Source organism: Haemaphysalis longicornis, unplaced genomic scaffold (assembly GCF_048455015.1).
Source record: "Haemaphysalis longicornis isolate Haplotype H1 unplaced genomic scaffold, Haemaphysalis longicornis Haplotype H1 scaffold_6, whole genome shotgun sequence".
Taxonomy (NCBI): domain Eukaryota; kingdom Metazoa; phylum Arthropoda; class Arachnida; order Ixodida; family Ixodidae; genus Haemaphysalis; species Haemaphysalis longicornis.
The window spans coordinates 120,577,165-120,593,198 of NW_027526407.1; positions in this window are offsets into that span (position 1 = coordinate 120,577,165).

The window sequence follows — 16,034 nt, forward strand, 5'->3', positions numbered from 1 at the left end:
CTCCGCATAACCGGTGCGGTGCGTTCACCATTACGCTATCCCCACAGCGGCTTCTCTCTCGACTTTAAAGCGAGGGTTTATATTTACAAGAGCTCTGAGGCCGGTCAACTAGCGCCGCCCCTCGACTACCGCGGGAGACGTAGAACGTCTTCTTTCCCAGCGGCCGCCACGTAGAACGTGGTCGGAGGTCGGGGTTAGCAATTTGCATATCCGAACTGCTGGAGCCAGTGCCTCGTAATGCATGTAGCAGAACAGAGAGATACGGGACGAGGGACTCGGTAAAGATACATATCAATGTTGCAGTCGTCATTGCCAGTGCTATTCGGCTTTTTTCGAAATATTTAATAGGGCCGAATGACGTGTGCTTGTCACGTTTCTTTGATTCATTGATAAATAGGCGAAAATATAAGTCGAGAAAAAATCCCCCGTTTTCCGGGAGCGGGACTCGAACCCACATCTCCGCATAACCGGTGCGGTGCGTTCACCATTACGCTATCCCCACAGCGGCTTCTCTCTCGACTTTAAAGCGGGGGTTTATATTTACAAGAGCTCTGAGGCCGGTCAACTAGCGCCGCCCCTCGACTATCGCGGGAGACGTAGAACGTCTTCTTTCCCAGCGGCCGCCACGTAGAACGTGGTCGCAGGTCGGGGTTAGCAATTGGCATATCCGAACTGCTGGAGCCAGTGCCTCGTAATGCATGTAGCAGAACAGAGAGATACGGGACGAGGGACATGGTAAAGATACATATCAATGTTGCAGTCGTCATTGCCAGTGCTATTCGGCTTTTTTCGAAATATTTAATAGGGCCGAATGACGTGTGCTTGTCACGTTTCTTTGATTCATTGATAAATAAGCGAAAATATAAGTCGAGAAAAAATCCGCCGTTTTCCGGGAGCGGGACTCGAACCCACATCTCCGCATAACCGGTGCGGTGCGTTCACCATTACGCTATCCCCACAGCGGCTTCTCTCTCGACTTTAAAGCGGGGGTTTATATTTACAAGAGCTCTGAGGCCGGTCAACTAGCGCCGCCCCTCGACTACCGCGGGAGACGTAGAACGTCTTCTTTCCCAGCGGCCGCCACGTAGAACGTGGTCGGAGGTCGGGGTTAGCAATTGGCATATCCGAACTGCTGGAGCCAGTGCCTCGTAATGCATGTAGCAGAACAGAGAGATACGGGACGAGGGACTCGGTAAAGATACATATCAATGTTGCAGTCGTCATTGCCAGTGCTATTCGGCTTTTTTCGAAATATTTAATAGGGCCGAATGACGTGTGCTTGTCACGTTTCTTTGATTCATTGATAAATAAGCGAAAATATAAGTCGAGAAAAAATCCGCAGTTTTCCGGGAGCGGGACTCGAACCCACATCTCCGCATAACCGGTGCGGTGCGTTCACCATTACGCTATCCCCACAGCGGCTTCTCTCTCGACTTTAAAGCGGAGGTTTATATTTACAAGAGCTCTGAGGCCGGTCAACTAGCGCCGCCCCTCGACTACCGCGGGAGACGTAGAACGTCTTCTTTCCCAGCGGCCGCCACGTAGAACGTAGTCGGAGGTCGGGGTTAGCAATTTGCATATCCGAACTGCTGGAGCCAGTGCCTCGTAATGCATGTAGCAGAACAGAGAGATACGGGACGAGGGACTCGGTAAAGATACATATCAATGTTGCAGTCGTCATTGCCAGTGCTATTCGGCTTTTTTCGAAATATTTAATAGGGCCGAATGACGTGTGCTTGTCACGTTTCTTTGATTCATTGATAAATAAGCGAAAATATAAGTAGAGAAAAAATCCCCCGTTTTCCGGGAGCGGGACTCGAACCCACATCTCCGCATAACCGGTGCGGTGCGTTCACCATTACGCTATCCCCACAGCGGCTTCTCTCTCGACTTTAAAGCGGGGGTTTATATTTACAAGAGCTCTGAGGCCGGTCAACTAGCGCCGCCCCTCGACTATCCCGGGAGACGTAGAACGTCTTCTTTCCCAGCGGCCGCCACGTAGAACGTGGTCGGAGGTCGGGGTTAGCAATTGGCATATCCGAACTGCTGGAGCCAGTGCCTCGTAATGCATGTAGCAGAACAGAGAGATACGGGACGAGGGACACGGTAAAGATACATATCAATGTTGCAGTCGTCATTGCCAGTGCTATTCGGCTTTTTTCGAAATATTTAATAGGGCCGAATGACGTGTGCTTGTCACGTTTCTTTGATTCATTGATAAATAAGCGAAAATATAAGTCGAGAAAAAATCCGCCGTTTTCCGGGAGCGGGACTCGAACCCACATCTCCGCATAACCGGTGCGGTGCGTTCACCATTACGCTATCCCCACAGCGGCTTCTCTCTCGACTTTAAAGCGGGGGTTTATATTTACAAGAGCTCTGAGGCCGGTCAACTAGCGCCGCCCCTCGACTACCGCGGGAGACGTAGAACGTCTTCTTTCCCAGCGGCCGCCACGTAGAACGTGGTCGGAGGTCGGGGTTAGCAATTGGCATATCCGAACTGCTGGAGCCAGTGCCTCGTAATGCATGTAGCAGAACAGAGAGATACGGGACGAGGGACTCGGTAAAGATACATATCAATGTTGCAGTCGTCACTGCCAGTGCTATTCGGCTTTTTTCGAAATATTTAATAGGGCCGAATGACGTGTGCTTGTCACGTTTCTTTGATTCATTGATAAATAAGCGAAAATATAAGTCGAGAAAAAATCCGCCGTTTTCCGGGAGCGGGACTCGAACCCACATCTCCGCATAACCGGTGCGGTGCGTTCACCATTACGCTATCCCCACAGCGGCTTCTCTCTCGACTTTAAAGCGGGGGTTTATATTTACAAGAGCTCTGAGGCCGGTCAACTAGCGCCGCCCCTCGACTACCGCGGGAGACGTAGAACGTCTTCTTTCCCAGCGGCCGCTACGTAGAACGTGGTCGGAGGTCGGGGTTAGCAATTGGCATATCCGAACTGCTGGAGCCAGTGCCTCGTAATGCATGTAGCAGAACAGAGAGATACGGGACGAGGGACTCGGTAAAGATACATATCAATGTTGCAGTCGTCATTGCCAGTGCTATTCGGCTTTTTTCGAAATATTTAATAGGGCCGAATGACGTGTGCTTGTCACGTTTCTTTGATTCATTGATAAATAAGCGAAAATATAAGTCGAGAAAAAATCCGCCGTTTTCCGGGAGCGGGACTCGAACCCACATCTCCGCATAACCGGTGCGGTGCGTTCACCATTACGCTATCCCCACAGCGGCTTCTCTCTCGACTTTAAAGCGGGGGTTTATATTTACAAGAGCTCTGAGGCCGGTCAACTAGCGCCGCCCCTCGACTACCGCGGGAGACGTAGAACGTCTTCTTTCCCAGCGGCCGCCACGTAGAACATGGTCGGAGGTCGGGGTTAGCAATTGGCATATCCGAACTGCTGAAGCCAGTGCCTCGTAATGCATGTAGCAGAACAGAGAGATACGGGACGAGGGACTCGGTAAAGATACATATCAATGTTGCAGTCGTCATTGCCAGTGCTATTCGGCTTTTTTCGAAATATTTAATAGGGCCGAATGACGTGTGCTTGTCACGTTTCTTTGATTCATTGATAAATAAGCGAAAATAGAAGTCGAGAAAAAATCCGCAGTTTTCCGGGAGCGGGACTCGAACCCACATCTCCGCATAACCGGTGCGGTGCGTTCACCATTACGCTATCCCCACAGCGGCTTCTCTCTCGACTTTAAAGCGGGGGTTTATATTTACAAGAGCTCTGAGGCCGGTCAACTAGCGCCGCCCCTCGACTACCGCGGGAGACGTAGAACGTCTTCTTTCCCAGCGGCCGCCACGTAGAACGTGGTCGGAGGTCGGGGTTAGCAATTGGCATATCCGAACTGCTGGAGCCAGTGCCTCGTAATGCATGTAGCAGAACAGAGAGATACGGGACGAGGGACTCGGTAAAGATACATATCAATGTTGCAGTCGTCATTGCCAGTGCTATTCGGCTTTTTTCGAAATATTTAATAGGCCGAATGACGTGTGCTTGTCACGTTTCTTTGATTCATTGATAAATAAGCGAAAATATAAGTCGAGAAAAAATCCGCCGTTTTCCGGGAGCGGGACTCGAACCCACATCTCCGCATAACCGGTGCGGTGCGTTCACCATTACGCTATCCCCACAGCGGCTTCTCTCTCGACTTTAAAGCGGGGGTTTATATTTACAAGAGCTCTGAGGCCGGTCAACTAGCGCCGCCCCTCGACTACCGCGGGAGACGTAGAACGTCTTCTTTCCCAGCGGCCGCCACGTAGAACGTGGTCGGAGGTCGGGGTTAGCAATTGGCATATCCGAACTGCTGGAGCCAGTGCCTCGTAATGCATGTAGCAGAACAGAGAGATACGGGACGAGGGACTCGGTAAAGATACATATCAATGTTGCAGTCGTCATTGCCAGTGCTATTCGGCTTTTTTCGAAATATTTAATAGGGCCGAATGACGTGTGCTTGTCACGTTTCTTTGATTCATTGATAAATAAGCGAAAATATAAGTCGAGAAAAAATCCCCCGTTTTCCGGGAGCGGGACTCGAACCCACATCTCCGCATAACCGGTGCGGTGCGTTCACCATTACGCTATCCCCACAGCGGCTTCTCTCTCGACTTTAAAGCGGGGGTTTATATTTACAAGAGCTCTGAGGCCGGTCAACTAGCGCCGCCCCTCGACTACCGCGGGAGACGTAGAACGTCTTCTTTCCCAGCGGCCGCCACGTAGAACGTGGTCGGAGGTCGGGGTTAGCAATTGGCATATCCGAACTGCTGGAGCCAGTGCCTCGTGGGTTCGAGTCCCGCTCCCGGAAAACGGCGGATTTTTTCTCGACTTATATTTTCGCTTATTTATCAATGAATCAAAGAAACGTGACAAGCACACGTCATTCGGCCCTATTAAATATTTCGAAAAAAGCCGAATAGCACTGGCAATGATGACTGCAACATTGATATGTATCTTTACCGAGTCCCTCGTCCCGTATCTCTCTGTTCTGCTACATGCATTACGAGGCACTGGCTCCAGCAGTTCGGATATGCCAATTGCTAACCCCGACCTCCGACCACGTTCTACGTGGCGGCCGCTGGGAAAGAAGACGTTCTACGTCTCCCGCGGTAGTCGAGGGGCGGCGCTAGTTGACCGGCCTCAGAGCTCTTGTAAATATAAACCCCCGCTTTAAAGTCGAGAGAGAAGCCGCTGTGGGGATAGCGTAATGGTGAACGCACCGCACCGGTTATGCGGAGATGTGGGTTCGAGTCCCGCTCCCGGAAAACGGCGGATTTTTTCTCGACTTATATTTTCGCTTATTTATCAATGAATCAAAGAAACGTGACAAGCTCACGTCATTCGGCCCTAATAAATATTTCGAAAAAAGCCGAATAGCACTGGCAATGACGACTGCAACATTGATATGTATCTTTACCGAGTCCCTCGTCCCGTATCTCTCTGTTCTGCTACATGCATTACGAGGCACTGGCCCCACCAGTTCGGATATGCCAATTGCTAACCCCGACCTCCGACCACGTTCTACGTGGCGGCCGCTGGGAAAGAAGACGTTCTACGTCTCCCGCGGTAGTCGAGGGGCGGCGCTAGTTGACCGGCCTCAGAGCTCTTGTAAATATAAACCCCCGCTTTAAAGTCGAGAGAGAAGCCGCTGTGGGGATAGCGTAATGGTGAACGCACCGCACCGGTTATGCGGAGATGTGGGTTCGAGTCCCGCTCCCGGAAAACGGCGGATTTTTTCTCGACTTATATTTTCGCTTATTTATCAATGAATCAAAGAAACGTGACAAGCACACGTCATTCGGCCCTATTAAATATTTCGAAAAAAGCCGAATAGCACTGGCAATGACGACTGCAACATTGATATGTATCTTTACCGAGTCCCTCGTCCCGTATCTCTCTGTTCTGCTACATGCATTACGAGGCACTGGCTCCAGCAGTTCGGATATGCCAATTGCTAACCCCGACCTCCAACCACGTTCTACGTGGCGGCCGCTGGGAAAGAAGACGTTCTACGTCTCCCGCGGTAGTCGAGGGGCGGCGCTAGTTGACCGGCCTCAGAGCTCTTGTAAATATAAACCCCCGCTTTAAAGTCGAGAGAGAAGCCGCTGTGGGGATAGCGTAATGGTGAACGCACCGCACCGCTTATGCGGAGATGTGGGTTCGAGTCCCGCTCCCGGAAAACGGCGGATTTTTTCTCGACTTATATTTTCGCTTATTTATCAATGAATCAAAGAAACGTGACAAGCACACGTCATTCGGCCCTATTAAATATTTCGAAAAAAGCCGAATAGCACTGGCAATGACGACTGCAACATTGATATATATATATATATATATATATATGTACAAGAGAAGAAAAACTTCGAACAAGGTAAAAGCACGGTTGTGGCCTACGTTTCAGCAAAGCGAACTTGCTTTCCTCAGGGCCCTGAGGAAAGCAAGTTCTCTTTGCTGAAACGTAGGCCACAGCCGTGCTTTTACCTTGTTCGAAGTTTTTCTTCTCTTGTGTTCTCTACCATCTTCAAAGTTCTACTACTCCCTATATATATATATATATATATATATATATATATAGCAGAACAGAAAGATACGCGACGAGGGACTCTGTAAGGACGCATATCAAGGTTGCAGTCGTCATTGCCAGTGCTATTCGGCTGTTTCCGAAAATATTTAATAGTGCCGAATAACGTGAGTTCATCATGTTTCTTTGATATAGTGATAAATAGGCGAAAATTGATTTATCACTATATCAAAGAAACATGATGAACACACGTTATTCGGCACTATTAAATATTTTCGGAAACAGCCGAATAGCACTGGCAATGACGACTGCAACCTTGATATATATATATATATATATATATATATATATATATATATATATATATAGCACGCAAACCTTGAGGAATTGAACAACAGATGTGATGAAAGAATTCATAAAATGTTTCTGGTAGATACGGCGTGTAGGGGTTGGGTGCAGCGCGTGGGAGGGATAAGAGGACCTAGTCGCGCGACAGGACTGGGAGAAGAAGAACTTCTCTGAACGCAATGTTCAACTAAGAGAGCACAGACACTGCGACTTGTTTATTTGTTGCTGCTGGTGGACGAGAATACTTTATCAAAGTAGGAAAATGAGGAATTAAAATCGTGAATGCATTTAATAGGCTTTACACACCTTAAAATTTTCAGTGCAGGAAAATCTCAAAACATTTTCTTCCCAATCGTTATGCCACCTCTTCGGGCTGATATAGACAAACCTGGAAGTTTTACTCTTGTCACAACATAATTGCAAGTGACGGTATCAAATCAAAGTTTTTGTTGAATTTTTATTTTCAATAGTTGACGTGGGAATATTTTTTATTAATCAGGCTTCGTTAGGGAAGTCGACTTAGTTTATTTTGACACCCTAAACATCAGAATAAATTGGGTGTTTTCCTCAAACCTAGAAAAGATAACAAAACTTTAGTCATCCATTTTTATTCATAATAATTCTTATCTGGCACCATAATGATTTAGGGTAAAAAGATTTTATACTAACTGGAGCCCGTATCCCTCGATTATATTTTCTTATATTTATCTGCGAATAAAAATAAGATATCGCTGGAATTTCAGGCTTTGCAAAGGAACACAATCGGTATTGAATCAAAGAAACGAACCGATAAATCGCATGTCACTACAGGCTCACGCTCTCAAGCTGGTTATATAACATTAACTGAGTATTTGTTATCAAGGTACGTTTTGTAAACCAGAATTTTAAAAGAGAATTCTTGCACAGAACTATTGTAATGCAGCATTCTAAACATCAACCTAAAATGATTTTAGTACTAAGAAATACATTACAACATTCAATGCACCGGACGAGTGATCGTACCATTGCTTCCAAGCAAGATCAACAGTAGAGTCTCGACATAATTCTTCCAGGAGCACGGATAGATTGTTAACTATGACGTAACATAAAGATGAAGCATTACGTACGGCCGGTAACGCACAAATCATGCAGAAGAGTCGTTTTGGCGGAGTTCATTATTATGTCGGAGTTCATTTTTATGCCGGAAAAAGCAATAAAGCGATGCACACATACTAATGGGGACAGAATGGCACAGACCGCCAGCAGGAAACATTATCACATCATTGAAAGACCAATTTACACCCACACTACGCAACAGTGCCTTCGGTAAATTTTTACAAACTTGTGTTGCTGCAATATGTACACATGTTATAGCACTCATATGACACGAAAAGGTACTCAAAAACGAGAAGACTGAGGGCTATGAACACACTGCAACGAGCTGGTCTTAAATTTTCTGGGTGGTAAACTGGACATAAAGCGTGAATCGGAGCTTTTCTTTCCAATGTAGGGAAACCGCTCTACATGCTCAAACTTGAGCCTTTATGCAGAGGAACGCTGTGCTTTGGTTAAGGTTTTATTGGTACCTAATTCGAGTTATTGCAGAGCAGCCACTAAATTTATTATAACATCATTTAGGATCAAAAAGGAAACGTCCCGCTTCGGGAGCACTTAGCCCGACTATCAAGGCGCTTTACATGGTCATCCGCCGGCTAACCAATGACGAGGACTCTACAGGCAACTGCCTTAAAGTTGTCCAAAAAAAACTCGTGGTGGGTGGTTAGATTTTTGCGACCATGCTCTCGAGGATTTCAGCACGTGTTTGGGGAGAAAACGATTAAACGCTAAGTTGACCAGCGTATGCCATCCCCGTGAAGTGCGAAACTGTGAATTTGCCGCACTTGTGCAACGTAGGGGCGTATAGCGCCCCGTTATGCATTGCTTATTTACGCAGGCCGTGATTGCCCATCCGGCGACTATGATAGTATTGATTCGCGACTGAAAAACCCTAATTTTTGCGAAAAGTCTGACGTGTCACTAAAGAATGCGTTAAAGATGGCGAGATCCCGTGATACGCTGGGTGATTGCAACAAGACTTCTAAGAATCTGTAAAGCTATCACTGTGTACTCTGCCTAGGTGCAGTTCTAATTATACACATTCCCACACTTAAGTAGAAAATACCGCCACATATGATAATATAGTACCAGTATCGCAGAAACACAGCGTTGATGTCGACTTCAACTCTGAACGCTGATTTCTTTGACAGCGTCAGAATATTTGCCGGAGCTTTTTACAATATAACATGCATTTGTTTTCATCCAAAATGCCGTATGTACGCGCGCATTTCGATGTTCATCGTCATTCCCATGCCCGGGACTCCCTCGGTCACAACTGATAAACCTTGGGCTAACGTTACTTGAGGGTACTATATGATGAATGGGAAAAGACCTGCTTTCCATCACAACCAGTGATGCGTCCCTCCTTAAATGGCAAAGCAGTGCCGTTCCCCCGTAGAAAATGTGATCATCGTCCTCCATCCCAACACTGACAGTGATGGTTCCATGATTTCCTGCTACCAGGATACCGCAGATTGTCCCCTGCTTCATACGGCTGTAGAAGATTTCTTTGTGTCTTTACGAGTACCCGATAACCTTTTATCATATCAGCACGGGATGCATGAAGAGGGCACGGGCAGAGGTCTCTGGTAATAAAAGAGAAGGAACAAGCTTAGGAGCTGAGTGTCGTGAAAAAAGATGATGAAGATGAGTCTGCTGCGCTGAGCGCTATTCATATCCTTACGTGATAGTTTTAAACAGTGCGGATGCACTTAACACAGCATCCCCGCCTCTTATAATCTGCGCTAGAGGTCCTGTGGCTTTTACTGCAACCACGACGTTTCGCACAAGGTACAAGGTCTGTTCCTCTCGGATGCTATGCAGCACACCACGAACTCAAAACCCACCCTTATCCCGGCTACTCCTTCGATTGTCTGTCCAAACCGCGTGAACCCGTAACGTTCCCTGGTTTTGTTGACGTCGATGTGGAAGACTATATCGAAATGGACTAGCGTGTCTTTGGTGACAACCCGTGGGATGATACTATCATGCTTGCAAAGCACGTCATTTGACTTCAAGGTACAGCCCATGTGTGGTTTCAAACACAGGACAAATATTTTAACCAGCACGGACCCTTGTAAACAGAAGATGAGGAGAAAAAACACTTTAATGTATTGAGCTTAAAAGTGAATGACTTTCTTACTCCAGAAAGCCGTGAGCCACCACAGCATATACGCGAGCGATGAGGATTAATGTTCCTCGCGTCATGACCTGGCCTACTCGCGCTCCCAGTGCTCAAAGGAAGGGGAAGTAAGTGAGTTGGGCGCGTATGGGCATCCGCAGAGCAGTGACCACTTGCGGGGACTTAAGGCTTCCGAGACTCATTGTGAAGCAGGCTGAATGCCAAACCTAACCAAGTCGTCCCGCAAGACAGCTTCGATTAGGGCAATGGTTGGCTGAGACCGGGTGTAAGCTTCTGGCAAAAATATTGTAGTGGGAGCCATAGCTACTTGTTCGCGTCGTATGAGCTTCGTGAGGCCGTTGGTCGGTGCTGCACTCGGCATTGCGGGTCTACGTACAGCTGGACAAGGGCCTTTTCGTGATGAAGTGAGAGTGCTGTCGGGAAGCCGGGGACAATTCATTGTGAGGCGACGTCCCTCCGCTTGCTGGAACCGTCGATATTTTTTGATAATATTGTCCACTATCCTGCCGTCTTTACACATCAGGAGATTGATTAATGTAAACCGCGATTCATTTTACCATTTGCACTAACTTCTCAGTCTCTGACTTGCGGAAATCCCCCATGTGGCCGCAGATATCACGTCGTATATACGACTCTGTGGGTGACTGTGAATAGGCCGTTAGCTACTTTTTAACTGCTAGATGGCGGCCAGTGGGCTTCTCCAATAGCTCCAGCAACCTGTCTTCAGGAACATCTCAGCTGCGCAACTGTTGTAATGCCTCTGAATCTACGATTTCGCAGCCCCTTTCAGATAGAAAAAGACGTTTGCCAGCATGATGGTAGTGTCCCACCAGTTATGAGCGCTAACACACTCATACATGTCGAACCAGTCTCCCGCATCAGCGCTGTCTGTTGCGCATTCCATTTGAGGGTCGCGTGGTGCGGACACAACGACGATTTCTGATGGTTACGGGGGATATTCACATGTCGCCATCGTAGGACGACGGATCTGACGGCCCCAGCGGAGCTCCATGCTGCACGAAGGGTCACCCCGGAGCTCCTCCAAGATGTTACAGAATGTTATATTTCGTTTTTTAAGTGCGAAGCTATGCGATGGGGTGTGTTAAAGCCAAGAATAAAACCCGTTCCTCGCAATATGAATCCCGCCTTCCACATTGGTCGCCGTTTAGCCCGTGCCCGGGATCATCTCACACGCTACCCCCGTTCCCCGAACGTCGTATATGTAGACGCGGCTGAGTATCCGAACAAGCCCCCTTTTGGCATTGCGGTCATAGGAGCACCCGGCGCCGACCCGCAAGCTTCAGTTACCGCAGAGGAGGTGGCAATTGCCCTCGCTCTCACCCAAACACACATCCCTCTAATTATATTATCAGATTCGCAACCCGCCATCCCAAATTACCTCAAAGGCACCATTTCATCACTGGCCCTCCAAATTCTTCGCACTCGACCCCTTCCGAACCCGTGACGCTGCTGTGGACCCCGCCCCACACCGGCATAGGAGGTAATGATGCTGGCTTGCAACCACCAAGCCCGGGCTTTGACACATCGGGCAGGCGCTTCTTTTACACCTAAACACGGTGTTCCCGAGATGTCCCATCCTGTACTGCTCACATACCAGGACATCACCCAACATTACCACCTCATTCACATACAACCTCCCCCTCCCCACCCCTCAATCACCGCCGAGGCTGCGCAGAAGTGGCGCCTTCTTCAGCCGCACTGGTTTCCTCACCACACTCTATTAGTGCATACGCACCCTCAACCCTTTTTCTCTCCCAACTGTCCCTTGTTTGACGCGCCGGACACGGTCTATCACTCGCTCTGCGAATGTCTGCGTGACTCTTTCCCCCCTCTACCCTCCCCCACCATCTGGGAAAAAGCTCTGGGGTGCTGGGACCGCGACCGCCAAGAACTGGTCACCGGTCGGGCCCTCGATGTCGGTGCGGCCCTATGGGCCACCGCCACTCCGCACCCTAAAACCAGAATTCCAATAAAGTGGATTCTCTCTCTCTCTCTCTCGTTTTGTACACAGCAATCTGGCTAATTGCGGGCACAGGCAGAATGGCCGACAAGCTTTAGCCCAGTTTGAATCCGAGAATCGCCATAGTTGTCTTTCTTTTAGGCCAAGACATACTACTTATTTTCCATGCAGCCACATTGCACATACCGAAACCAATAGGTGTGGGTAAATACCATAAGGCTGTCGCGCATTACAATATATACCTCACCATCATCATTAATAGCCACTAAGTTCACTAAAGGACCAGAGACTCCTCCATTGACCGCCACCAGCTCCTGTCCCGACCTGCCCGAGTCCATTCTGTACCTCCGAGTGTCCTTATTTCTTCCGTCCATTGGTATATTGGCGTTTCCCTTCTTTTATACCTATCAGTTCGTATCCACTCTGTTACCCTAATTGACCACCTGTTGTCATTTCGTCGCAGTACATGGCCAGCCTAAGCCTGTTCCTTTTTCATAACTTGAACTATGATATATTCTATTCGAGTCAGCACCCTAATCTAGTATGTGGGTTTTCTGTCCCTGAGCGTTATTCCTAATATTATTCGCTCCACGGCACGTCGGGTGGACCCAAGTTTGCTTTTTTTTCTTAGTAAGGTGCCGCATTTCCGCTCCGTATGTGATCAGCAGCAGGATACATTGGTGGAATTCCTGATTTTAGCCACTAGCCTTTGGTTTACTCGCTCAACCCCATTACAGCCTCAAGGAAGCTGTTGTCACAAGAAGAGATGATCACCGTTGAAAACCTTCCCCACTTTCCGTTCCAGAACATCATCAGTTACGTAACAAGTAAAAAATTTAATCGGAATTGGCATTTTGTTAACTCTTAACCATCCAGGTGGTGCAATAGGACGAAACAGGACCTGCGAATAAATGCACAGTCCTGTCTCTTGTGGGTTGCTTATTCCACGCTCGAGCACGACCTAATGTCAGGGTAAAAAAGTGGCTGGTAGTAGCAGTAAATCTCAACTGGAGCAAAGGGGAAATGGTGGGGGGAAGCGTCGCTAGTGCAGGATGCCTCTTGACCGGGTCAACTCGATGGCCCGAGAAACCAAGACACTCCGGTAGGCCTCGTCCAGGCTGGTGAGCTCAGTCTCCGACTGCCCCGAGGTGATGAAGGGGGTGCTTTAGGGGAGGGGTGACATGAGTATACCAGGTGGGATGTGTGCATGGGCTGGCTTGATGTTGTCATTGACGGGGTGTGATTTGGTGTGGGTGCAATCTGATGAGGGATTACGTGATTGTATAAGCTGCCGGTCTGAAGGCGACAATAGATGATGGCTTGCTGTTTGGTTACAGAGAGTGTAGACACGTCGGGTAAGAGTGCAGTAAGATAGAAAGGCATTTAAAGGATAGAAAGGCAATAACTGTAATAACTGTAGAAACTTACTGCATTGTCCACAAGGTGTGGATGGCACCCACACTCACACCAGTGAACCGGGGAAGAACGCCACGTCTGGCACGTCATTTCTGATGGCGATTCTTTTGCGGGAATTGATCGTTGGAAGTAAATGAGCGGGCAAGTTAAAGGCATTCTTCGGCATATGAGGATACTTGAGACACAGGTGAATACTCAACGGCGTCAGCTCTGTACGGGAGAATGGTGTCAAGTGGGCGAGTCGGTTCGCGTCCCTACGGAGGAAAAAACGGCGAGAATCCGGTAGTCGACTGCGTCGCGGTGTTGTACGCATACGCGACCAGTGGGAGGACTGAGTCCCAGTTAGTATGGTCTGAAGAATTGTACTTTTTTTTTGAGGTGAGGTATCTTTTATTTCAATTTATCGTTATTTACATCGAAGGCTGACGATAAAAGCTGCATAGAAGCAGCTTGACGAGCCGATCCTAAAGAGGGCGATTAAATCTCTCAGTGAGAACGTTTGTCTGCAGGTGATATGCCGTTCAGGTAAGATGAACAATGCGGCATTCAGTATGCAGAGCTTCAACAACTTCGGAAACGAAAACGTGGCCTGGATCTCGGAGTAATTCCGTAGGGACACAATGGCGAAGGATGAAGCGATGCAAAATGAAAGAGTCACGTCTTGTGCTCTGGCAGCCGGAAATGCGGCCGTCTAAGCGTAGCGTGTGAGATGGTCAATGCGGCAGTTCTTGCAGTTCTTGCCTCCCAAACTGCGCTGATCAGTTTCTTCGGGCGGTGTACTGGGACGACAGTGCATCGGCGACAAGGAACGGCGACAGGGCGAAGGTGACCGGTGGCGGCTGCGTTTGTCAGAAGAAAAAGAACGACGCGGCTGCCTAGGAGACGTGTGTTCATAGGGTTGGCGCGTCACATATGGGTTGCTCTCATAGGTGGGCCCACGATAGGCGTAATGGGGTGGCTGAACAAGACGTCGGCAGAAACGAGACACGTTACCCCGGATGAAGCAAGCAAAACATGTCGGGTGATTATCCGCAGTGCGCCAGGGGTTAGGGTTGGCGGACGTTTTGACTCGAATGGGAGGACGTGCTGGCGTCGGGGTAGAGCGCACCAAAGGGGGCAAGGTCTGGCTATAACAAGCTCTGGCTATAACTTCCTCATAAGCAATAGGCGTCGATAAAGGGTATGGCATGGAGGAACCTGGGTAGCATGGTGCACTTGCAACTTCGGCATAAGAAAGGGGCGCCGTCACGGTGGTCTGCTGACAGGTCGAAGGAAGAGCCTCAGTGACTTGTTCCCGAATGATCTCATGAAGCGGTGAAGACAAGCCAGGCGCTTGAGCACGCGAAATCGGTAGTGTACACGGCAGAAGAGAAAGTTGCTGGGCTACCTCTTTGCGCACGAGGTGTTTGATCCTCTCTTGTACTGAAGGGTCGTCGAAGGACAGCGCTAAAAGCGATGCGTTGGTTGCAGCTAGTCGGTGATGGACGTAGACGCGCTCCTTTCGCAGATCGTCATAGCTTTGACATAAGGTGACAACTCCACTGATATTTTGTGGGTTTCTGATCAGCAACATCTAGAAAGCGTCTTCCTCAATGCCCTTCATAATGTGTCTGATCTTTTCATTTTCTGGCATTTAGCCGTTGGCGCGCCTGCACAAATCTACAATATCCTCGATGTAGCTGGTGAATGTTTCCCCAGGCTGTTGTGCCCGTGCACCTCAACTCTGCTCGGCGAGAAGTTTGCGTAGGGCTGTCCGGCCGAAGATATCTATAAATGGGGACTTGAAAGCGTCCCACGTGCTCATGTTGGCTTCGTTGTTAGTAAGCCACCGTTCGACGGCCTCGCAAAAGCAGAAACCGACGTTATATCTCTTCATCGCGTCATCCCACCGATTGTGCGCGCTTTCCCTTTTGTAAGAGGTAAGGCAGTCTTCGGCATCCTGCTCGAATCGCCCCGGAACAGACAATCGCCGGGGGCGAAGGCGGTGGTGCGGTTCGGCTGTCATCAGGCATGGCGGGAGCAAGGGGGCTGTTAGCGTCTGGTTTCGCAATGCCAGTCTGGCGGCTCGAGAGGCGTTTACCGTGAAGGTGCCAAGCTGGGGTCAGGATGGGGTGACCCCGCACACTTCACCAAATGAAATGGTATTTATTAGGACGAGAGATAGGGGTGCTGTGGTGAGCGGGGCCAAACCAAGCGGTCGCTTCAGCCGGTAGGTACAGGGCGAGCGGGCGACAAGTGGGTGCGATAGGGTGTGACGAAAACATGACCAATGTAGTGTCCTGACCCTCGTGCGTGCCCACAGATGGAAGATTGTTCGTAGCACTGTCCTCGCACCGGCGCATATCCACAAACAGGAGATTGTCCGTTGCATGACCTTGGTGACTGTCCTTAGTGAATATATATATGCACACCTGCTTCCTCCTCAATGTTTCTCTCCTGATGCTCCCGAAACATTCCGGCTCCTACTCTCTCCGTCCTTCTCTCTCGCTTCCTTTCTTTGTTATGGAACT